Below are 23,825 nucleotides of genomic sequence, written 5' to 3' on the forward strand. Positions count from 1 at the left end.
TTACACTCCAAATCGTAACCTTAGATCTGCAAATGAATGTCTGCTTAGAATTCCAAGAGCTAAACCTAAAAGAAGTGGTGAGGCGGCCTTCTGCTGTTCTGCACCTCAAATCTGGAACAGCTTACTGATAGGCTAATATGGTGGAGCACTTTAAAAACTCATTATTTTAAAATGGATTTTTCGTAACTTCATTTTAGTGTAACCCTGATATTAATAATAATAATAAATTCTGTATATGCATTGAATTATCATTTTTTTTCATGGCTTCTCAATCCGTACTAACCCCTACTTTCTCTGCTGCTCTTTTTCTGGTTTTCTGGGGTGCCGATCTGTGCCAGAACCACCTGATCAAAGCACCGTGATGTCCCTACATTGATGGATTGAAGGCCAGAGGTCCACATGACCATCATCATCTAATTCTTCCACATGAAGCCTGAAAGCCATGAGAATTGATTGAGGTCATTTATGTTAGGTACAATGCCTAGAGGGGGCTGGATGGTCTCATGGCCTCGGTACCCCTGCAAATTTAGTTTTTTTGTCCCGTCATCTGAAGTTATTTTTTTTTTTTTGCTTTTTCTGTCCTCCCTGGCCATCAGACCTTACTTTTATTCTATGTTAACTAGTATTGCCTAATTTTATTTTTATATTTTTTCTTGTTTTCTTTCTTCATCTTGTAAAGCATATCATTTGTATGAAAATGTGCTATAGAAATAATGTTGTTGTTGTTGTTGTTGTACATTGATGGATTGAAGGCCAGAGGTCCACCTGACCATCATCATTTTATCATTCCACATGGAGTCTGAAAGCCATGAGGACTGATTGAGACCATTGATGTTAGGTAGAATGACCTATAGGGGGCTGGGGGGTCTTGTGGCCATTTTTTAGTTTGTTTGTTTTTTCTCTCCTCCTGGCCATCGGACCTCACTTTATTCTTTGTTAATTAGTATTGCCTAGTCTTATTTTTATATTTTTCTTTTTTCTTTCTTCATCTTGTAAAGCATATCATTTGTATGATATTGTGCTATAGAAATACATGTTGTTGTTGTTGTTATTAATGATATAAAGTGTAGGTTTTAACAAAAGGATTAACTAAAACAGAAACAGCTGTATACAGAGAATAACACTGGGCAAGGACAACCAGACTAAAGAGGGTAAGTGGTGCTAGAGGTGGAGGTTAAACCTGCAAATCTTACACCAGGACAAACACAGAGGATAGGAGCAGGGCCCATCATCAAGGTCTCCACCAAGCAGACAGATGTTTCCAGATGTCCTGTCCAAGCTTTTCTACAGACAGACACAGCTGAGGACCAGAAACTTCATAAAAACAAATGTGCAGCCAATGAGAAATCCATCAAGCTTACTTCTGTTTGAAAGTGAAAGATGTCCAGCACAGCTACAAGCTCCAAACTGTCAAAAACCAACAATCATCTACAATGCAGAGTGGTCTTCATAGAAGAGTTGTGATCAAAAAGTTATTCCTCCAAGGTGAAAAGGAAATCAGATGACTCACCCTTACAAAAAAACACAACGGCTGGGTTGCAAAAAAAAAAAACAAAACGTTAGGAGGTGCTCTGGAAGACAGTTTGTTCCTTAGAAGAGCTGGAGAACTGGACATGGATGGATGGATGGATGTCTGCAGGCAACAGCAGAGCCACTTTAGAGGTTTGGGAGCTGCATTTCTGCAAATATACCATAACGACAACGAACTCCCTAATGTTTGTCATTAATTGAGCGATATTTGACGAGAGTTTGGTGTAAAGGTCACAAGAAACCCAGTGTTTCACTGTTTCGTGTTTACTGACAGATTGTAGAGGCTGGGATTATAATTTGGTTTTCACAGAGACCCATTATGTTTTTTGGACTTTACTTGTCAAAGAAAAATAAATGTTATCTAACAACTGCAAATTTTATTGTTGGCAAAGCATAATGAAAGAGTAACAGGAGACAAAAAAAAAAAGAAAGATTTACGGCTTTGTGCTTTTAGAACCTATTATTGTGTTTAAATAGTTGTGTGAAATTAAGATAAGGGTTCATTTCAGCTGACATGGTTGGCAAGATATGGTTTTATATAATATGATTCACAATTGCTTGAAGTTTGGCTTGTTATTTTATTACTTATTTTCCTTTCCATGATATAATATTTATAAACTTGTATATGCTGTTTATAGATAAGTATACTGAAATCTGCAAGCCTCTCTGTGCTGGTTGGCAAAAAATACAGAAATCTTTCAATTTGTCTTATCTGCTTTTTCTGTCTAACTTCACCACCCTTTGTTTGGTACAGAGGCACATTTGTTCCTTGATTTCCTCCTCTGTGCCACAATTCAGACGTGTTTAAAAGTGCACATTGCAGACTTTCATTTGAGGAGATATGGATACATTTTGGTCACAGCATATAGATATAACACTTTTTCTACATGATCCTTGCATTTCTGGGCGCGATAATATTTGGGGCACAGCAGTGGCAGGTCTATTAAAGACGTCATATTTGGTCCTTTGTCGCATATCCCTTATATGACTGTTTGAAGTCTGTGATTCATAGACATCACCAGTATATATTAAGAGCCTCAAGCAAGAAGACTTTCAGCACTGTTTCAATCAATGGAAGATACGCATGGAGGAGGTGTAGAGATTCGAATCCCGTCAATGCCATTAGGGACTCTGCTCTGTTGGGCCCTTAAGCAAGGCCCTTAACCTGCAATTGCTGAGTGCTTTGAGTAGTGAGAAAAGCGCTATATAAATGCAAAAAATTATATTATTATTATTGGGAGGGGGAGAATCTAGATGGTGGTAATGTTTACAATGCTGTAATTCATCAATAACTATACATATATATTTTTTTTTTTTTTTGCCAATTCGGTTATTTTTGTTTCTCAACTTGTATATATAAATAAAGATGAATGAGTTTAGGAAAAAGATAAAAATTAAGCCAGTCTAAGGAACTCTCTGTAGACCTCCAGATAGATAGATAGATAGATAGATAGATAGATAGATAGATAGATAGATAGATAGATAGATAGATAGATAGATAGATAGATAGATAGATAGATAGATAGATAGATAGATAGATAGATAGATAAAGTGAAAGACACTATAAAATAGACAGGCAGGCAGGCAGACAGACAGACAGACAGACAGACAGACAGACAGACAGACAGACAGACAGACAGACAGACAGACAGATAGATAGAGTGAAAGACACTATAAGATAGATAGAAAGAGTGAAAGACACTATAAAATAGACAGACAGGCAGGCAGGCAGGCAGGCAGGCAGGCAGGCAGATAGATAGATAGATAGATAGATAGATAGATAGATAGATAGATAGATAGATAGATAGATAGATAGATAGATAGATAGATAGATAGATAGATAGATAGAGTGAAAGACACTATAAAATAGACAGGCAGGCAGGCAGGCAGACAGACAGACAGACAGACAGACAGACAGACAGACAGACAGACAGATAGATAAAGTGAAAGACACTATAAAATAGAGTGAAAGACACTATAAGATAGAAAGAGTGAAAGACACTATAAAATAGACAGACAGGCAGGCAGGCAGGCAGGCAGGCAGGCAGGCAGGCAGGCAGGCAGATAGATAGATAGATAGATAGATAGATAGATAGATAGATAGATAGATAGATAGATAGATAGATAGATAGATAGATAGATAGATAGATAGATAGATAGATAGATAGATAGATAGATAGAGTGAAAGACACTATAAAATAGACAGGCAGGCAGGCAGGCAGGCAGACAGACAGACAGACAGACAGACAGACAGACAGACAGACAGACAGACAGACAGACAGACAGATAGATAGATAAAGTGAAAGACACTATAAAATAGAGTGAAAGACACTATAAGATAGAAAGAGTGAAAGACACTATAAAATAGACAGACAGGCAGGCAGGCAGGCAGGCAGGCAGGCAGGCAGGCAGATAGATAGATAGATAGATAGATAGATAGATAGATAGATAGATAGATAGATAGATAGATAGATAGATAGATAGATAGATAGATAGATAGATAGATAGATAGATAGATAGATAGATAGATAGATAGATAGAGTGAAAGACACTATAAAATAGACAGGCAGGCAGGCAGGCAGGCAGACAGACAGACAGACAGACAGACAGACAGACAGACAGACAGACAGACAGACAGATAGATAGATAAAGTGAAAGACACTATAAAATAGAGTGAAAGACACTATAAGATAGAAAGAGTGAAAGACACTATAAAATAGACAGACAGGCAGGCAGGCAGACAGACAGACAGACAGATAGATAGACAGACAGAGTGCCCATCCGTACTTGGGACAACAGCAGCAGCTTCCTTTAGCGTTACCTCATGTGGAGTGCTGGTAAATGTATAAATGCGCGTATTCCCTCACTTGTTGTAATGATATTGAAAATTTTGGTGCAAAATTCCTGAACTGATTGGTTGTGACGTATCCAAATCATCACTTCTGCAAATGTGTATTTTTTGCCAAAGCTTTTACTTGAGCTGACAATGCACAGCTTATTCATGTAGCTGGAGTGATCCCATAACACATACGATTTATTTTGAATATTATAATTCCATTTCTGCCAAGTCAATATCTTTTCTATGAGTTCATTGTTGTCCAACATTTCCAAAATATTCAGCCTTTCCCGGGATGTGCCTGCTCATCCCTATCTGATCTGCCATCTTCTGGCAGCTCCTAGTGAGTTACGTCAGCTCACAAGCTCTCTTAAATTCTTTGTGAAGTTAGCTGTAGTTTTGTAAATTAGGAAAATTGATCAATACTGTGCATTACGCATATTCCTAAGTGTATGACCACATTTGAATCAATCTGAGATTTTTGAGCCAGTCAGGACCGTTCTCCAACTCTAAAACACTTGATACTGCATCTGGTGTACACCAGAAACTGTATTTATCTTCTCACGTCTATCCATTTATTAATATTGATGCTGTCAAAGTCATATCGCTTCACATAGCTGTCTGGTATAAATGTAGAGTAGCACTTCCAAGTTATTTTATTTTTGTATAGTTATTGAACATTTGCTAAATTTCCTAAGCCCTGGTAAATGCTTATGTCTCTGTGAAGTGGTTAAAGGACATGTATTCCTTATGACAGAGGCAAAATGAAAAAATGCAAATACTTTTGAAGGCACGCTTGAGGAACGACAGCTGTGGCTGATTATTTCTTGTTCCTGTGTCAAGTGATTATCTTTGTTTTCTGCCTTTTAGCACACACAGTTCACCCTGCTCTACACATTCTTTTCACACGGCTTGCACGACTGATTGAAGGTTGCATATTCACTTATCTGAAAATCAGGAAGTGATTCTGACATTCAGACTTACAAATCGTAACCTGGGGGAGCACTGCTGCCAGTCTGACTCAGGTAATCAGGACATCTTCTGCGTGCAATCAACATGAAAAACAATAAAATGTGGCAGATCGCTTACTTTTGTTTAATAATTTGTCTCCAGCTAGGAAGAGAAGTACGGTAGAAAGTGATGAGAGGCAGAGAGGCAGTCCAGTCTGTAAGTAGATGGCTCAAATCCCAAGGTCCTCGTTGGTGTTTGTTTATAACACCAGAACAGCATTTGCATTGCCTCATCACAATCAGTAAATGCATATTTATGTAGCAATTTGCACATAACACATTTAAAAAGCTGCAACAGTTGGCTAAGAAATGGCACTTCTATTAAATCCTATTTAAAAAAAATTAAAAACTACCCATGAACTTTGGAGTATTTTTATTGCACACACATCATCATGTGCCAATCTGTCTATGGTCTAAATAAGGAAATCATGAAACAAGGATCTTATAAATGAGACTCTGTAGGCAAGTTATAAATAATAGCAATTATAAGAAGCAACTGCATGGGCATAGGAAGGGTATGCCAAAGATGATGAAGTGTCACTGATTGGCATTTAACAATATTTGCTTATTTTGTCTAACATATCTGCCTTTAATAAATAGGAATAAATTGTTTATCATAAGAAAATTGTAACATGGCTCCATATCCAGCAGGGGGCGCTAGCTCCCTTGTTGGAATAAGTTCTTTTGTAATTGCAGTGTGTTACATAACCCGAAACTATATAGATATAATATTAAAAGGCGATACCCCTCCCTTACTGATACAGCGGTAAGAAATCACCTAGGAGAAATAATGTAGCTTTCTTTATTGACGGTTAATGCGGCATAACAGACGAGGAAGCCATGACAAAAACCCAGTTTGTGAGTGGGAGCCCGATGTACAGAGTCTGCCATTTTCGTTGCTGCGTTGGAAGGATTTTCAGGATCGGATGACGGTATCTCCCATTCGTCCGTCAGCTTCTCAGGCCAAGCCTTCTGGACACCAGAAGTACTTCCGGGGATCACTTAAAAAGACCTACCTGCCTTCATTTGGAGATCGAGAGTCGGAAGGTGGAGGACAAAGCTTGCTGGAAGAGGAGTGATGGAGGAAGGAGACCGAGAGAGGAAGAGAAACAGAGAAAGAAGGCAAACTGTTGTGTGCTTTATTATATTATGCTTTGTATTGTGCATTGGTAATAATAATTCTTTGCATTTATATAGCGCTTTTCTCACTACTCAAAGCGCTCAGCAATTGCAGGTTAAGGGCCTTGCTGAAGGGCCCAACAGAGCAGAGTCCCTTTTGGCATTTACGGGATTCGAACCGGCAACCTTCTGATTGCCAGTACAGCTCTCTAGCATTTCCTACATCACAATAAAGCCTTGTGTGCTGCTGGACTTGTGGCTGTGTCTGTTTTGTCGGGTGTCTGAGGAGCCAGTGTACCCCCTGGTTGCCATAAAATAAATAAATATGAATATGCTTTAGCTCTGCATGCATCTACCTAACATTTAGTATTGAAATAGGGATCTACAAAAATAAAGTAAAAAAAATCACCAAAAGTGTGTATATCCTCAACTAGGTTAAGGCAGTTGGAATTAAATGATGGGGTGATTTCTTTGTAGTGAGATTTTCCTGTGGAGGAAACGCAGTAATGACTGTGTGTTTTGTCACATTTTAGAAAAACTACTCCAGTCCTTTATGGTGATGTGAAAAGAGGCGTAAATAGATATGATTTTACTGTTGTGATACGGCATACATTTTTTACAAAGCTGTAGAAAAGAAAATAGATAAACACGGACATGTTAGTAAGAGTTTAAGGAGCAATATTCCATTAAAATCCCAAAAATACTCTTTAGTGAGTTTTGTGTTTTGCAATTAGAAAATTGCCTATTAGGCAAAGTTTAGTTTCAGTTTCATGAAACCCTATGTGAAGCAAAATGTGTCTGTTTATCTCATCACTACGTGCAACATAATCGAGCAGCATGAATACTAGTGTTGATTGGCAAGAGTTTTACACAGTAAATATGCTGTGTTTGCCTTTGACGTTGCTCGCCAAATATTTTCCTGGAAATTCTCCGTATGGCTGACTTAGGTGGATATTTTTTTTTCAAAGAGCCCCATGATGTTTTGCAAGGCCAACATGACACCACAGAGCTGTAGCTGCCAGGTGCAGAACTTTCACACCTGCCTGCTGTAAGATTGTTTCCAATCAGGCCATCGCTGGGTTGTAAGTACTGAGATGCGCTGAGACCACCTGCTCCCACACTGACCACTGAGCAGTGCTGTGCAATATTTTCCCCATCTCTAACTGCACTTGTCTCTTCCACTCACAGTTGTTTCAACTCCCTGGGCTCTTCAATTGACATACTGTATGTGGGTGGTCAGTGAAGTTAAAATGGTAAGAATGTCTCCAGAAGCCACAAAGGTTGAGAAACACTGCCAAATTTCCATTCCAAGTGAGTTTGAAAAGAGTGAACAAGACGTGTGCAGTATTACTAGTGCTACCAATGAAATATAACACTCATCATTGCGCACTGAAGTGCAGCACTGCATGGCTAATTATGCATGCAAACTAGCTCCCCTTGGGGATTAATAAAGTTTATTAAATAAAAAAAAAAAAAAATTTCATAAAGCTTTAAAGGAGACCACCCCCTCTTCCCCAGTCAGGAAAAACAGGGAACACTGTGAAATAATAAAAAATAAAGATTTATTGCTATTTGCAAGGTGTTTCTTTACTCTTGATGGAAAAAGAAATAGCAAAGCTTCTGCACAGATACTTGGGAAACAACAAAGACGTCCCCACTGTGCCCAGAGCAGCAACTTCAAATAATGGATAGAGACAGTCCCACGCTGCTGCTTCGGGGCATAGCTAATAATTGTCACAAGATTAGCACTCTTTCAGTAGGTCATGTTGGGGAGCATATGCTGGTACAGCCCGTTGCCACACCCACCACTCGATGAAACAGCTTGGGATCCCGGTTGGCAACCCCCTAGGGCAGACACATGGTCCAGTCCCACCCTCCTTAAATGACCCTCTATCTGCCAAAGTAGGGTGTTACGTAGGCGTCCCCTTAGCCTGGTCCAGTTAATCGGGTCTTCAACAATGAGGATCCTACAAGCTGGATTACCCTCGGGAAATCACGCCACATGACCGTAGTGTCATAACTGACGCTCCCTCACAATGCAGGTAATGGGACTTATTCGACACAAAGTCAAAACAGCGTTACCCAGAGATTCGCCGAAGAGACACAGTACCAAAGGAGTCCATCTCAGGTCACTGGATAGCATCCATGTGTCACAACCATATAGCAAAACAGGAATCACCAGAACTCTAAAGACTTGGACCTTTGTCCTTTTGCTCAGATATCTGGAGCTCCACACACCCCTTTCTAGTGACATAATGACCTCCCCATGCTCTCCCAAACCGTCTACTGGCATCATAGGAAGAGTCACAAGAGACATGAATGTCACTGCCAAGGTAAGTAAACCTCTCGACGCGGTCGACACTCTCTCTGCAAACAGACACACTGCTGATGGCTGTGCCTAAGAGGTCATTAAAAGCCTGGTCTCAGCACAGTGATCTCTATTTTACTTTTTAATTGCTAGTTTGTGGCTGTTTGTTGCATTTTATGTGTGGTTAGCACTGCTGCCTCACAGCTCAGGTGACATATCTGGCTACAATAATCAGTCGAGAATTGTTAGCAGACTTTTTCCTAGTCCTCAGGGACATTTAAAAGACAATTGCACCATTGTAATCCACTCAAAACTAGTTCAGTTCCTCCTTCCCCACTGATGACAATGCACTTACAGAGTTCGGGCGAAGTTTGCAAACATTTCCTTGATTTTGCTGATCTCGAGGGGTTCGCACATCACTAATGAATGCTAACAGCATGCTGCCTGATTTGCTACTTAGCATTGCTTTCATTAGCTCATGATTACAAAGAAAAGAAATGGGAAAAGAAAGCTGTTGCTTTGTGCGCAATTATCACTGACACATCTGTACGTGGGCGGTACGGTGGCGCAGTGGGTAGCGCTGCTGCCTCGCAGTTAGGAGACCCGGGTTCACTTCCCAGGTCCTCCCTGCGTGGAGTTTGCATGTTCTCCCCGTGTCTGCGTGGGTTTCCTCCCACAGTCCAAAGACGTGCATTTTAGGTGCATTGGCGATCCTAAATTGTGCTTGGTGTGTGTGTGCCTTGCGGTGGGCTGGCACGCTGCCTGGGGTTTGTTTCCTGCCTTGCTCCCTGTGTTGGCTGGGATTGGCTCCAGCAGACCCCCATGACCCTGTAGTTAGGATATAGCGGGTTGGATAATGGTTGGATGAATGGACATCTGTACGCTGTATAAAGAAACCTGTGGACATGAGAGATGAGCAAGGACTGGTAGGAGTTGTGGATGGTTCTGATACAAATCAGTGGTTTGACAACATCAGATTGCTGAGGGGGCGATTCAATTTCCCATGACAAGGTATGTCTGGAAGACTCCCTCAGAAAAAATCCGTGTTGGAGGGGTGTCATTTCCATCAGTAAATATTCAACAATTGTGCAGGAGTCACATCAAATTCTTCTGAAGTCCACCAACTTATGCACTTGGACAAAGGCAGTGGCGCTGTAAGAATTATGTTTCTAGACTTCTCTAGCGCCTTCAACACCATCCAACCTCTGCTCCTTAGGGACAAGCTGACAGAGATGGGAGTAGATTCATACCTGGTGGCATGGATCGTGGACTATCTTACAAACAGACCTCAGTATGTGCGTCTCGGGAATTGCAGATCTGACATTGTGGTCAGCAACACAGGAGCGCCGCAGGGGACTGTACTTTCTCCGGTCCTATTCAGCCTATATACATCGGACTTCCAATATAACTCGGAGTCCTGCCACGTGCAAAAGTTTGCTGACGACACTGCTATCGTGGGCTGCATCAGGAGTGGGCAGGAGGAGGAGTATAGGAACCTCATCAAGGACTTTGTTAAATGGTGCGACTTAAACCACCTACAACTGAACACCAGCAAAACCAAGGAACTGGTGGTGGATTTTAGGAGACCCAGGCCCCTCATGGACCCCGTGATCATCAGAGGGACTGTGTGCAGAGGGTGCAGACCTATAAATATCTGGGAGTGCAGCTGGACGATAAATTGGACTGGACTGCCAATACTGATTCTCTGTGCAAGAAAGGACAGAGCCGCCTGTACTTCCTTAGAAGACTGGCATCCTTCAACATCTGCAGTAAGATGCTGCAGATGTTCTGTCAGATGGTTGTGGCGAGTGCCCTCTTCTACGCAGTGGTGTGCTGGGGAGGCAGCATTAAGAAGAAGGATGCCTCACGCCTGGACAAACTGGTGAGGAAGGCAGGCTCTATTGTTGGCATAGAGCTGGACGGTTTGACATCCGTAGCAGAGCAACGGGCACTCAACAGGCTCCTATCAATTATGGAGAATCCACTACATCCATTAAACAGTGTCATCTCCAGACAGAGGAGCAGTTTCAGCGACAGACTGCTGTCACTGTCCTGCTCCACTGACAGACTGAGAAGATCATTCCTCCCCCAAACTATGCGACTCTTCAATTCCACCAGAGGGGGTAAACGTTGAACATTATTCAAGTTATTGTCTGTTTTTTACCTGCATTTTTATTACTCTTTAATTTAATATTTTTTGCTGCTGGAGTATGTGAATTTCCCTCTGGGATTAATAAAGTATCTATCTATCTATCTATCTATCTATCTATCTATCTATCTATCTATCTATCTATCTATCTATCTATCTATCTATCTATCTATCTATCTATCTATCTATCTATCTATCTATCTATCTATCAGAGTTGTTACTGTAATCCATCTTGATTTTTTAAGGCAGAGATAATTCGAGGATTGTAAAAAAGTGATGTACCGTAAAGCAGTTCCACACAATTCTAATTGAATTGTTCAAACACACATGTCGCATTCAAGTCAAATAGATCTGTGGTGTTTGAAAGTAGTCTAAATGTGATCTGAAGAGCTCTAATTCCATGCAATTTGAAAAGATGAGATCTGTGTCATGGGAGTGGAAAAAAAAAATGGAACTGAGCTGCTGTTTGAACGTACATGACTGGACAGTTCTAACTACTGCATCTACTCAGGAGTCAGTCAGTCATCGTCCAACCTACTATATCCTAACACAGGGTAGCGGGGGTCTGCTGGAGCCAATCCCAGCCAGCACAGGATGCATGGCAAGAACAAACCCCAGGCAGGGTCCCAGCCCAGCACAGGGCACCCACACATCAGGGACAATTTAGAATCGCCAATCCACTTAACTTGCATGCCTTTGGACTGAGGGAGAAAACCCACGCAGACACGGGGAGAACATGCAAACTCCACGCAGGGAGGACCCGGGAAGTGAACTCGGGTCTCCTAACTGCGAGGCAGCAGCGCTATCACTGCACCACCATGCTGCTCTACTCAGGGGTCTCTCTGGAAATGTGTCTTCTACTAACTGGAGTTCCAACTATAATCTTTAAATCTCATCTAAGTATTTGTCATATTTTCTTAGAATGCCAGTTCACTAAAGGGCACACTCAAGCATATTGTTCCATCACGTATGAACTCATGCACACTGTATGATGGCACTTACTCATGCTAGACTTTTGGAGAAGTTGAACGAGACAGCAGAACCCAGAGCTCATCTATTAGAAGAAGTGCTCTGGTGCAGAATGCTCTAAAGAGTTCCATTTATCAATATTTATTTTTACTTGATTTTAATATTGAAATTTTGTGGGGAGACGGGGCCTACACTGAAAGCAGCAGGTACTGAGGCCAGAGTAAGTATGTGAATGTGGCCTGGTTTTCTACATTATTTGGTCCTAAAATGTGATCCGATCTTCATCGATGTCACAAATATATAGAAACATATTATGCTTAAACTAATAACATGCAAATAACTGTAAGCTTTCATGCTTTTATTGAAAACACACCCATCAAACATTCACAGAGTACTGTGGATAAAGAGACCCCTTGGATTTAATAACTAATCAAATCTCCTGTGGCAGCAATAACCTCAAATGAGTGTGTCCAGAAGCTATGGATCAGCAGGAGGAATTACAGGCCATTCTGTCCTGCAGAGCTGTTTCATCTCAGCCATTTTTTTGGATAATGTCCATTGTGAGTGGCTCTTTGAAGGTCACTTCCCAGCATCCCGATTAGATTAATATCTGGGCTCTGACTGGGCCACTCCTAAAGACAGTTTTTCTTTGTCTGATGCCATTCTGTAGATTTACTTAGATGTTTATGATCATTATGCTGTTGAATTACCCAACTTCTGCTGAGCTTCAGCTGGTGGACAGTCACCGACCTTACCCTGTTGGATACCTTGCTAAATTTGGGAATTCATTTCCCCCACAATAATAGTAGGCTGTCCAAGTCCAAAACACAATGCTCCCGTCACCATTCTTCATTATTAGTATTATCATCATGTTGGTATGAGGTGCCCTTTTAATGCCATATGTTTGCTGCATAGTAACATTATTATTAACGTTAACATTATTCAAAGTTATTGTCTGTCTTTACCTACATTTTTATTACTCTTTAATATTGTTTTTTTTATCAGTAAGCTGCTGCTGGAGTATGTGAATTTCCCCTTGGGATTAATAAAGTATCTATCTATCTATCTATCTATCTATCTATCTATCTATCTATCTATCTATCTATCTATCTATCTATCTATCTATCTATCTATCTATCTATCTATCTATCTATCTATCTATCTATTCTTTTAGAACAATTCACCCTTAGTTTCATCTCTCCTTAAAACATTTTCCCCAATAGCATTGTGGAGTGTCAATGTGGTCTTTGGCAAACTTCAGACATGCAATGATGTTCTTTTTGGAGATTCCCCTTTGGCATCTTACCATGGACACCATGTCTGTTCCATGTTTTTCATATGGTGGACTCATGAACCGGGATGTTAACCTGTTCCAATGATTCCTTCAAGTGTTTAGCTCAGGGGTAGTCAACCTTTTTATACCTACCGCCCTCTTTTGTATCTCTGTTAGTAGTAAAATGTTCTAACCGCCCACAGGTTCCACAGCAATGGTGATTTATAAAGTAGGGAAGTAACTTTACTTTATAAAATTTATAAAGCAGAGTCACAGCAAGTTAAAGCATATAATAATAATTACTTACCAAGTATTTTATGTCGGATTTTCACTAAGTTTGGCAGAATAAATCTTTATAAAACAACTTACTATAGTTAAATTAGACGATTAGTATGTAATCGCAGCGCCGTTTGGTTGCTCCGCTACCGCCCACCATGAAAGCTGGAACGCCCACTAGTGGGTAGTAGGGACCAGGTTGACTACCACTGGTTTAGCTGTTACTCTTGGGTTCTTTTTCACCGTCCTGAGCATTTTGCATTGTTTCCTTTGAGTCATCTTGGCTGGGTGCCCACATCTAAGGAGATTAACAACAGTGCTAAATCGTCTCCGTTTATACACAATTTACCTAGCTGTGAAATTGATGAATATCTAAACTCTCCAAAATTACTTTGTAACCATTTCCAGCTTAATGCAAATCAACGACTCTTGATTGCAGGTCTTCTAAGATCTCTTTATTTTGTGCAGCAGGTGCTTCTTGTAATCAGGAAGCGTAAAAGGCTTGAGTCATTTTTATTGGTCAATGAATCTCTAAACCACACCTCCAAACTCATTTCATTGGTTGGACTCTGGGTCTGCCAACTCCTGACAGTTGAAATCATCAGGTTATGGGTTCACAGACTTTTTTTAAATTACATTACTGATGTTTGAATGATGTATTCAAATTATACAAGAACAATACAATGATATGTGCATTATTTGTTAAAACTGATTGTGTTTGATCATTATGGTATCTAACAGAATCATTAGACTATATTTTGAAATACATTTATACAGTATATAATGTCATGCATGTGCATCGGAAGATCTCTTTATGGGCTCGATCGAGGTATATAATAACAATTTGGGATGAGAGGGAGTGCTGTCGCTAATATTCTCTTCACCGTTTCTCCCCATAGCATCGAGAAACTGGCCAGTGAGGGCACTTAGCCCCGCCCCTTCCACTTCCAGCTGTCTGGAAGGAGGCGTCTTTTGTGACCAGAGGAACCCGCCGGACGGAGCTCCTGTCAGACAGACCTTCAACCTGTGCCTAAAGCCGAACCCTTTCTATTTAGTTAAAGCCTAAGGGCGAGACGCCTAGACGCCAGTAGGCATTGTTTTTGTTGAAACTTTTAAGTAAATTAAATGGGACGGCCTGGTTGGTTTCCCAACTTTTATTTTTGAGACTTGTCATTCTCACACCTGGTCACAATAAATGTTTTAATTCCATAGGGTTCTGTGATGGCCTCCATTCTACCTGTTGTGTCCGGTAGCCTCTTGAACAAAGAAGTGTTGATTGTCATGAACCGAGGTGAGCCGGGCAAATGAGGACACACACATGCAGCAAAAGCTAGCTGCAAAGAGTGTCAAGTGCTTTTATTAACATCAATCAAATCCGAACAGTGTCCAAATTAAAGTGCAGTGTAACATAAATAGTCCATAAAACTGGTGAAATCTGTGGAGGTTAAAACAGTCCAAATTAGGGAATCCATTCCCGGATATTTTTCATTCCCGCATGCCTGGGAATGAAACTGCTGTAATTCCCGGGAAAACAGGAACAGCCAAGCTCGCATATATAGCGTGTAAAAGTGTAAAAATCGATCAAGAAATTAAAGAGTTACAGTTGAAAATAATTAAGTGGCGTGGTTTGTAGTGTGTTGCCGATTAATTCAGTCAACAACAGACCAGCAGAAGTCAGTCTCCCGGCTGACTGAGCACAGTGGACTGGGAGGAGTCTGGACTCGGCAGCGCACGAATGCCGGGACGGGGCAGAGTTCATTGACGTCTGTGCTGTTGACAGCTTTGAACAGCAACTTGAAATTGCAATGCGTCAGTCTGTTGCATCCGCATTATCTGTGCTAAGAAACTTGCCATCACAGAATGATGACAAGAAACTGGATGCATCAGTAAAAGCTGAAATGGCGGTGTTTTAGAGTAACGGCATGTGCTGGCATTGTTTAGAACAAGTGTATCAGTATCTGATGACTGTACTGCTTACTTCAGTGGAGGTAGAGCGTGCTTTCTCAGCGGCTGGTGTACTTCTGCGCGAAGGTGCGCTCTCGCCTGGATGACCGCACGCTCGACACGTTGTGCTTTCTACGCTCTTATTACCGCAACTAACTAGATACATGTACTTATATGACAGCATGAACTGCTTGTAGTTAAGTTTAGTTTTTTATTGGTGTCAACATATTGCAGTAGTTTTATTAAAAATAAAGTGTTGCTCGTTCTAAAACCATTCACATGTGAGATGCCCGTGCACTGTGTCATTCCCGGGAGCCCGGGATTCCCAGGAATGACATGTGGGGTTCCCGAATTCCAGGGAATGGATTCCCTAGTCCAAATGAATAATAAGTACAGTACAGAGGAGATGCCCACCAACAGGTGCCAACAATCTTTAATTCTTGGCTTGGATCCCCATTGCCAGGCCTGCAGCATGCATGGAACGCTATGCCGAGCCGCACACCCGTCTCCCACTGCCTGTCCCTCGAGAGACAGCGCATGACGGGCCTCTCCTACTGCCCATTGTAGTTCAATAGGAGCGCCCCTACTTCAGCCCAGTTCAATCATGACCACCTCTCTCCATCCTACTTTAACGTGTGCTCTCCTTCTTCTGCCTCTCTCTCCTTCGTTCTCCTTTAACCTCCATTCTCTCCTTTGCCTTTTTATTCTTTTTTCCTCTTCTGTGCAGGCTGTCTTTATGCTGTGCAGCCTGATCGGGTGCAGACGTGACCCCCGCTCAGATTTGCACGTGAGTGTGCCATCAGCCAAGCACCACAATCAACCCCAGAGCAGCACCATCATGTGAACATCTGCACCTGTTCTGAGCCCACATGCTCTCAGGACCTGATTATTTATTTAAAACCTGCAAAATGCCACGGACCACTTATCACAGGTTCACATACTTTTTCTTGCCACTGCATAAGAAAGAGACCCGCTCTGAGTGGGCATATCATCACAATGACAAAAACAGAGACCACCTCAATTTAATGTAGCCCCTCAACCTGAGAGAATATCTTTGGTTTGAGGTTCCTGGAGGACATCAATGCAAAAACACAAAAACTCCTGTCTGTAGGCCACCAGTACTAGTACACCTTGCCAACTGTGAAGGATGAGGAATTTTCCACAAATCAAAACCAAACTACAATAAATTCATAAACGTCAGCTGCTATTACTTGGCAAAGTGTGAAGAAAATTGATTTAAAGAAAATCCTTGGTCATGCCATTTTTCAAAATTGACAGCTATTAATTTAAGTTGATTTATTCATGCTCCACGTTTCCTTAAAAACCAAAGCGCAGGGCTTTTTGGAATGATTCAATAATGATGCCATTATGAAACGAAGGAATTAAAAAGCTTGAGCTTCTAAAATGAAAACAAAAGAGTTAGCCTTAGACTTGTTGAAAATGTCTGTTTTAGCTCACTGTTTGTTCTCTGTTGTTTGAACCGTGTCTTTGATTCGGAGCTGTGGAGTAATGCTTTAATTTCCTGTGCAGACATCATCTTTTGGATCACAGTATCATCCTGAACTGCTGCCTCCTAGTCACTTGGCGTGGACTTCAATCACGGCCCTTTTTTCGAGAGACTTGGAAGGTAAATTGATGTGATCTTCTTGCCTCAGGGAGCAGAACTCTCTGTCTTTCGGCTCCTTGCATGTTTGACAACCTTTAAATAAAACACTAGCTCAGCCCCTAGGAGGAATTAGTCTGACTGAAGAAGGCCTTGTGTTGAAAGGAAAGTCTTGTTGTGCCCTTTGAAACTTGTTCCATGGATTGTGATGCCACTCTTTGTTTAAAAAACAAAGACTACTTTGTGAAATGGTGGTGCAGTGGGTACCATTGCCACCACACAGCTCCTGGACCCCATAGAGGACTTTTTTTAAGTGATTTCCCCCTTAATCCACAGACTCAAATGACGAATGTAAGAAGAATTTTTGATAAGTACATGTCATTCATCACAGCTCATCAATCCCTTGTCACCGTACTTCTGAAAATGAATAAATTGAGATTTGAGCGATGTCAGCTTGCTAATATCTACTACACTGCGTGGTAACGTATTACATACGTCTCTGGTTCACCTTTTATATTGGCCAGTGGTTCCTGTGCTTGTCTGCTAACAGTGATGCCTCAATGATCTCCAGAGTGGGATGCCTGCCCCACTAGTACACCAGTACCCTGGGGATGTTAACAAAGGATCACTAGGGTGGAGCGGTGGCTCTGAGGCTAAGGATCTGTGCTGGTATCCAGAAGGTTGCCAGTTCGAATCCCCATCACTGCCAAAAGAGATCCTACTCTGCTGGGCCCTTGAGCATTGCTCCATGGGTGTTGTACAATGGCTGACCCTGCGTTCTGACACCAAGGGGTATGCGAAAACTAACAAATTCCTAATACAAGAAATTGAATAAGGTGAAATAAACTACAAAAAAATAAAAATAAAGGCCTGGCTCCCAAATCTGGCTTGACATTCGGGAGTCCCTTAGAACTATTATCTAAAAGGCATGACTCCATCGGAAAGTTAAATGATCACATAACCCACTGTCCTTGCTCCACAAGGAAGTGTTAATGAAAGCAATGAAAGAATTAGTTGAGGTAGGCTGAGGTAAAGAGCTGAGGGAGTGATAGATCTCCACCACCTCCAGTTCAACCTGGTAAAGATCTTGAGTTATCCCAGCTCATCCATCTATTGAGCACCCTTATCTCTGTTCAGCTCAACTCATTATCACTAACACCTTCCAGATCAGTATGTTACCTCAAGGTGGTGATCTATGACCGGCTATCTTTCACCGACCACATTGCAATGGTCCATCGATCGTGCAAATTCATTCAGTATAACACGCCCAAGCAAAGACCACATCTGACAGAGTGTGCAGCCCAAGTTGTAAATTCAGGCTTTAGTCTTGTCTTGTTATTTTGTCACTGTCGCTGTGTTTTAAGTTGCAACCCTTTATGACCTATGACCCTTTCTGAACATCACTGGAACTGTTCTCAGATACTGTAGTTTGAATCCTACCTCTAGGGCAGATCCTACCATGTGTCCAAGATGTTAAAGTCGCATTAGGCAAGAGTAGGGGTGCCCCAAGGATTGGTCCTCTCCATTTTGTACACCACCTCACTAAGCCCTATCATCCAATCACATGGTTTCTCCTATTAATGCTTTGCCAATGACATGCAGCTTTACCTGTTGTTCCCTCCAGAGGACCTCACTGCATGTCTCACTGATATTTGAACCTGAATGAACGAATGCCATCTCCAGTTCAGCCTGGCAAAATCAAACTTCCCTGGTATCCTGTCGATTCAACATGCCATCTCTTTTCAGCTCAGCTCATTATCGCTAACACCTACAACATCAGTATGCCATCTTGTGGTGGTGATCAATAACCAACTGTCCTTCAAGGATCATGTTGCTATGGTCACTCACTCTTGCAGACTCACTCTCTACAGCATCCACAAGATCAGACGATAGACACTTGGAATAAGCTACCAAGTAGCATGACAGACAGTAAGACTTTAGGGACTTTCAAAACTAGACTTGACGTCTTTTTAGAAGAATTAGATGGATAGGATGGGCAAGCTTTGTTGGGCTGAATGGCCTGTTTTCGTCTGATTGTTCTAATGTAATCTGACAGAATATTAAGGACATGTCCTGTCCCAGACTTAGGTCTTGTCATGTCTAGACTACTGCAACTCTCTACTGGCAGGAGTACCACATGTGTCACCAAGCTGCTGTAGATGATACAAAATGCAGTGGCACATCTGATGTTTAACCAGCTTTTCAGATCACTACATTGGCTCCCTGCAGCATCACATGATACATTCAGATCCTTAACGCTTGTCTACAGAGTAGTTAATGGGCCCACAACTATGTATATGGAGACTCTTCTGACATCCTGTGCTCCTTCTCAGCCTCTCAGGTCTGATGATGAATGGTGTCTGGTGATGCCTCCTCTTTGTGGTAAGAAATGTCAGTACAGACTTTTCATGTGTAGCTCCTAGCTGGTGGATCAAGCTGCCCACCTCCATCTGAAATTCTGATTCCCTTAATGTGTTTCAGATATGTTTGAAGACTCATGTTTGGTGAATTTCTGTCTAAGGGATACTAGCTTTTAGGTTTTTGAAACTCCCTTTCAATAACCATTACCAATGGGATGTCAGAAGAAAGGTCGATAACAAAAGCTTTAAATCGTTCACCAGCTTTGTAAACTGGAAACACCCTTTTTGAATTTATAATTTATGCCACGATCAGTGCCAGATGAAGCCCATTAGAAGCCCTAGGCAGGGATGGATGTTGCCCCTTGTTGTCAATAGCAGGTAGTCGGTCTTATTAGACTTTGACTATCTGTTTCTTCTCAGTGCACAAAGCAAGCGGCCTTTCAGTAGTACAAACGGCGTCCATTTGTGTATTGTCACACACGTGCACATTAAAGGGCTTGAATAAGTGTAATTCCATGTCGGACCAGGGGAGGGCGGAGTGCATTAACCCTGTCGCTTTTTTTCTTGCAGACCAGTCATGGGAAATCCTGCCTGGCCCCAATGATGTCACTTCCGGTTCTAGCCCTGATGACCTCATTTCCTCTGCCTAACTTTAAAGCTGCCATTTTGTCACCTATACATCAATACCATCTTGAACTCAGTTGAAATTCGTTTTTCTTTGCCTGACCAGCAGCTAACCCCAATATATGTGGGATGGCTACCTCAAACCTTTTTTGTCTCTCTCGTCCTTTTTGTTCTGACAGTATACAATAGGAAACAGGCATCCCTCGATTTATGAAGCATTCAGACACTTATACTTTCATAACCTGCGACCAACGGTTAACAGTGTAAACTCAGTATCCTCAGTCTGACCACCCTTCTACCTGAGTGTCAGGAATGCGCACCCCATCGGGTACACAAAGAGCACCCCTTCGTGTATATCCTGCAGACTTTAAGCAGCGAATGTCAATTAATGTACAGAGCATGCCCACTTTTACTTCCATAAACTGTACACAGCGGGTAACAGTGCCTACTCAGTATCATCAGAGCTTGACAACTCTGGGGTTAGGAAGAGGGCCCCCCCATGCACTCCTTAACTTTTCTAAATGATGCACCTCAGATAACGGTGTCCTATATCGCCTAATGCAGTGGTTCTCAAACTGTGGGGCAGACCCCCTAGGCGGGTGCAAAGATGTGAAAAAAGAAAACATCGAAAATATGAAAAATACATCTATTGAAACCAAAACAAATTAACTTACACTACATTCTGATACTAGAAAAATAAATATAGAGTTAGATAAATGTCGATAAAAGTTAAGTAGGTATAATAAAATATGCATCTATGATATATCATTAATTAAAAAAGAACAAATTGGTATTAGTGGGCTCCTTTCAAAAAAATGTTAGGGGGGCGCGATTTAAACTGTTATGAAAACTCGGGTCACAAATACTTAAAGGTTGAGAAATGCTGGCCTAATATATTGATTCTTAAAAAATAACTTTAAAAATGAAAATGCTGAATTCTCCCTTTAAGGCTTTGACAAACGTATAATAATTATATTATCACCACTACAGCATGTAAGCACCCCTCTCTATGAAGTGCAATGCCAACCTGGATTTCAAGAAAATCCCATGGATAGTCTGAACATGTCTTAATAAAAGAAAAATCTCAGCTACAGAAACTGAATCTGTTTCAAATGGCTGACTGAAAGTATTAATTAGGTGAAGCCCTATTTATGTTCGCACATGTCAGCAGCTCCCTGTGTACATTTCAGCACATAATGCAGAGTGCGCAATAAGGCAGTGGGTTTAATCTTCTTTTGTCATGTATGCTGCTTTGGAATTCAAAAATGATACAATCTAAAAAACAAAGAATATTTACTCACGCCTGTAAGGTGTGCACCTGATTTTTTTTAGAGATTATTATATCGCTCTCAACAGGTTGCATGTTATTGAGATTTGCTTCCACCTAATCACATAGCAGCTGTCTGTCTAAGTTCACATTTTTAAACAAGCGTTACAAACTCTAATATTTATGGAGAGTGACACAGTGGTTAGTGCTGGGCCTGGTTGTTGTTTGTGTGGATTTTGAATGTTCTCCTTGTGTCATACGGGTTAGTTTTCCTCCCACATTCCCCAAGACTTGCAGGTTAGGTTAACAGGACTCAGAGCCGACTATACTTCCTTAGAAGGCTGGCGTCTTTCAACATCTGCAATAAGATGCTGCAGATGTTCTATTAGACGAACGCTCTCTTCTACGCGGTTGTGTGCTTGGGAGGCAGCATAAAGAAGAGGGACACCTCATGCCTGGACAAACTGGTGAGGAAGGCAGGCTCTATTGTAGGCACGGAGCTGGACAGTTTGACATCCGTAGCAGAGCGACAGGTGCTGAGCAGACTCCTTTCAATCATGGAGAATCCAATGCATCTACTAAACAGGATCATCTCCAGACAGAGGAGCAACTTCAGCGACAGACTGCTGTCACCATCCTGCTCCACTGACAGACTGAGGAGATCTTTCCTCCTCCACACTATGCGACTCTTCAATTCCACCAGGGGAGGGTAAACGGTAACATTATACAAAGTTACACTCTGTTATACCTGCATTGTTATTACTCTTTAATTTAATATTGCTTTTTATCAGTATGCTGCTGTTGGAGTATGTGAATTTCCCCTTGTGATTAAGAGAAAAGCCAAGCAAAATGACACCTTTTATTGGCTAACTAAAAAGATTACAATATGCAAGCTTTCGAGGCAACTCAGGCCCCTTCTTCAGGCAAAGATGTAAGATGTTTACATCTTTGCCTGAAGAAGGGGCCTGAGTTGCCTCGAAAGCTTGCATATTGTAGTCTTTTTAGTTAGCCAATAAAAGGTGTCATTTTGCTTGGCTTTTCTCTACATTCATAATGGCTAACACGGTACAACACCCTAGTACCCTTGGGATTAAAAAAATATCTATCTATCTATCTATCTATCTATCTATCTATCTATCTATCTATCTATCTATCTATCTATCTATCTATCTATCTATCTATCTATCTATCTATCTATCTATCTATCTATCTATCTATCTATCTATTATATAGTGCCTTTTCTATCTATCTATCTATCTATCTATCTATCTATCTATCTATCTATCTATCTATCTATCTATCTATCTATCTATCTATCTATCTATCTATCTATCTATCTATCTATCTATCTCTGTCTTTTATATAGTGCCTTTCACACTATCTATCTATCTAAAATGGCCCCAGTGTGTGTGCAGGGTAAAGCAGTGCACTGGGGCTCCTACCTACACAGCCACTCACAGGAATAAAAATGTAAATAGTCGATAAAATTAAGCATATTTATTGTATTGGTACTTCCAACAAAATCAGTGTTTAAACATTAAAATACATGCTGTACAGCAAAGATTAATCAATACAAACGTCTGAACAATATAATATGAGCCTTGAAAAACACAAAAATGTCAACATAGAAATGATACTCAATTGGTAAACCATACAGATGGAGATGGCACAGTATGAAATCACTATGAATCATTTATTATTAATCAAGTGTTCAACACAAACATTTGCGAACTTTCTTTGCAGAGAACCATATCCGATTTTACGTGATGTAGTGCGTGAGATCCGTACACATACAGGCATGTGAGGCCTCAGAGGTGACCGTGATACTAAATCGGAGGCGAATGCCAATGTCCACTTGTAACACAATAACAAATATTTATAGTTTAATATAGTAAAGTATTTACAACATTCATAGATTAGCATGCTCATGGGGTTCCCGGGTAACTGCCCAGCGTGCCCATACGTTGACACGGCCCTGTGCGTGTGCCCTGCGTTAACCTGGTGCCTCTTATTCAAGTTTGTCTCCTGACTTTTGCCCAGTACTACCAGGATAGGACTCAACTACTTCTGTGACCCTAAATTAGGTCAGCCAGCTTTAAGAACCTAAGAGTATTTATGTACCAAGCTATGCCAACATCTTCGTCGGCTGGATGGAAGAGCGTTTTTTTTCTTCATACCAGCTTTGTACCAGATCTGTACAAAAGATATATTGACAATTGTGTTTGTGCAGGTTCTTGTCCCAGAAGTCAACTACAGGAATTCATTAATGATTTCACAAGTTTCAGTTCATCTCTCAGGTTTACACCACACCACTTGACATTTCCACCACAACTCTGCCATTTTTAGATTTCGGTCTTTCTTTCAGCTTTCCAGAATTTAAAACCTCTGTCTTTTACAAGCCAACTGACTCAAAGAGTTTCCTTCTCTACAGCTCCTTCCATCTCTGGTACACTAACAGATTCCACCACCTCCATTTCCACCTGCTCTGATGAGGCTGACTTGTGCAATGAAGTACTCAGAATGAGGAGTTTCTTCATTAATGGAGGATCTGTGTCTC

At 41.2% G+C, this 23,825-nt stretch overlaps 1 protein-coding gene across 1 annotated transcript in view; it reads right to left on the reverse strand.

Moving 5' to 3' along the window:
* Positions 1–23,825, reverse strand: part of LOC114647854 (leucine-rich repeat-containing G-protein coupled receptor 6) — a 440,711-nt gene that overhangs the window by 71,258 nt on the left and 345,628 nt on the right. The gene's annotated exons all lie outside the window — the stretch shown is intronic.

Source organism: Erpetoichthys calabaricus, chromosome 3 (genome assembly GCF_900747795.2).
Source record: "Erpetoichthys calabaricus chromosome 3, fErpCal1.3, whole genome shotgun sequence".
In the NCBI taxonomy this organism is placed as follows: domain Eukaryota; kingdom Metazoa; phylum Chordata; class Cladistia; order Polypteriformes; family Polypteridae; genus Erpetoichthys; species Erpetoichthys calabaricus.